This window comes from Siphateles boraxobius, unplaced genomic scaffold (genome assembly GCF_051911475.1).
Source record: "Siphateles boraxobius isolate OS27281-9 unplaced genomic scaffold, OSU_SipBor_1 30, whole genome shotgun sequence".
NCBI classification, from domain to species: domain Eukaryota; kingdom Metazoa; phylum Chordata; class Actinopteri; order Cypriniformes; family Leuciscidae; genus Siphateles; species Siphateles boraxobius.
Window position 1 is genome coordinate 357,717 of NW_027508920.1, and position 2,523 is coordinate 360,239.

Genomic DNA, 2,523 nt, shown 5'->3' on the forward strand with positions numbered 1-2,523 from the left:
AAACTGTTATTGTGAACATGCACTGTATTTATGATTAGGACTTACCGGTAATGAAGATTTATGGCTATATATGCGTCAGTTTCACTAAACAGCCCAACGCGCTCGCTGGCGCGGACATTTAAGAAGGGATAATGTTTGCTTCATGTGATAGGCTTGGTGAGTATAATTGTATTTGTATTATCTTTCTGTATATGTATAATTTTCTTTAGATTTTCTGTCTAAAAGTGACCAAAAAGACATAACTCCAGCTCACCATCGGTGTCGCCAAACTGCTCCATCTCCAAAACGTTCGTACGCATGGGTCAGAGTTTGCGTGCAGGTGCAAATTTTCCCGTCAAGTTTGTTTTTATAAATCACAAGTTATGCGTCAGAAGTGGCATACGCATCTTTCAGGGCCTGTTTTGTGCGTACGCAGAGGTTATAAATGAGGCCCCTGGCTATGCACTCGTCTACTTTTGTTGTAGTTGTATCAAATGAGCTCAAGACAGCGTCTGAAGAGGGGGGGAGACAGATCAGTATTAACAAATGCTAACTTTTCAAATCAAAATATTTTGCAAATATCAACTTTTGTTGCATTGCCAATGTTTCAAGTATATAAATTAGTATTTATCAACGTGCAAGGTCATTGATAATCATGTGCTTGCAACAAAAGGCAGTTGGTAGTAACCAGTGCTGCCAGTAGAGAAGTTAGTCTAGAGCCCAGAATGGAGTATTATAATATTAGAGTAATCTTTGTAGAGTCCTCCAACTAAAATGATTTTTTATTTGCTTACTATATTCAATTATTTAAAACATTGTTACACAGCTAAGTTAAAGCAAACTCACCACAGATTATCTTGTAGAGACGGGTCTTCATGAAGGCAACCTTCCCACTTCTTCCTCTGAGGCTCATTATGGCCATCATTTCATTTGTCATAGTTCTGCCATGGTAAAACAGATTTATATTAGAATATTATATTGCAGTCAAGTTCATTATGAAAATGTAGCAGAGAGCAAGTAAGTGGGTGTGTGGGGGGAGTGCATGACAGTATATGACAGGGAACATAATCGATATAAACTAATGCAAAAAAGGAACAAAGTTACTTACATTGACTTCTTCACATGGTCTGCAGCATCAACGCGTCCCAACCTCTTCAGATGTTTACTCTGAAAAGGAGCAACAAGAAGTTAAAAATATAACCAGAAAAAGTGGTCAGTAGAGTCCAGACCTCCACACAGCAGGCACATGATGAGGATGAGGAGTTTGTAGTGGTCATCAAGCTGAACAAGCCAATTGTCATAATAAAACTTTGCCAGTACTTTACAAAATTAATTTAACCCTTTTGTTGTCTTCGTTTATATATTTTTTCAAATTCATAATTTTTTGTGATACATCTGGGAGTGAAAGTAAGAACTAAATATAGTTTAAGCCTAAATGTTTTATAAAGAAAATCATTCCATTTGAAAATAAGTCATAAAAACAGTCAATCAAATGAGGTAGATTTTTTATTTTTAATTACATTTTTTAAATAATATCTTTCACATCAAACTGTATTTAAATTTTACAAAAATGTAAAAAAAAAAATTTTTAGTTTTAAGGGTTACAGCTAATGTTACTTTCAGATTCAAATAGATGGTTGGATTAGGTTTGGGGACAACTCACCGTTGAAGGAGACTTTCAGGTCATGTTCTTCCAAATCTCTGAAGGGGAAAGAAGACGAATGTGAAATTTCAACCTTATTTTTAAAGTTTGTGGATGGAAAGTGTATCAATGTGCCACGTTCGACCAACAAAGACATCCCTAACACCCTAGCGCACACACTCACTCCCTAGCGCACACAACGGCGGTTCGCGGTTAAACTAGTCTGCCCGTACACACACGTACGTATGTAACGTTACACACACAAACACACACTCCGGCGGCGGTTGGTGCATGGTTAAACTAGCACACAACGGCGGTTCGCGGTTAAACTAGTCTGCCCGTAATACACACACACACACACACACAGATAGAACTGAAAGGAAAGGGGCTCTATCATGAGAGACAAAATAACAATGCCAGCCAGTGTTATTTAGAGAAACTGCTTGGTATCAACAACATGCACCCGTACGAACTGCAGCTAACGTTAACGTTACAGAATGGATGATAGACCCAGAAGCACTAACGTTATTACCTTTCACACACACACCCTGACATAATCAATTACCCGGTTTACGGTATCGTGCCTACACAATGCAAGAGTTTAGAAGCTTTAAGTCATTAGAAGCTTATGAATATTAATGATGCGGCTGGGTGCAAGACTTACAAACCAACAAACTTGTAAACTGCGATAGCTCAGTCATACTTGAGGTTTCAGGCGTCATTTATATGTGGAAATAAATATGATATGAATTGGATGTGCATTTTGGACCTGCCGTGTAAGCAGACAGTCGTAGGCTACGTGTGTCATTAAAATTGTGTATTTTTATAACAGTTTGCGGTACAGATATATCTGTAACAAATTAAACTCTTGTTGACTAACAGAGTATTTATTTTGTTCATTT

The 2,523-nt window shown here is 37.6% G+C and overlaps 1 long non-coding RNA gene across 1 annotated transcript; it reads right to left on the reverse strand.

The window, feature by feature from the left end:
• Positions 1 to 434: 434 nt before the first annotated feature.
• Positions 435 to 1,899, reverse strand: LOC143757391 (uncharacterized). Its single transcript, XR_013210492.1, has 4 exons — positions 1,643 to 1,899; positions 1,088 to 1,146; positions 826 to 920; positions 435 to 491 (listed from the first exon to the last, which is right to left on the reverse strand). It is a non-coding gene; the product is annotated as an uncharacterized LOC143757391 (long non-coding RNA).
• Positions 1,900 to 2,523: the final 624 nt, after the last annotated feature.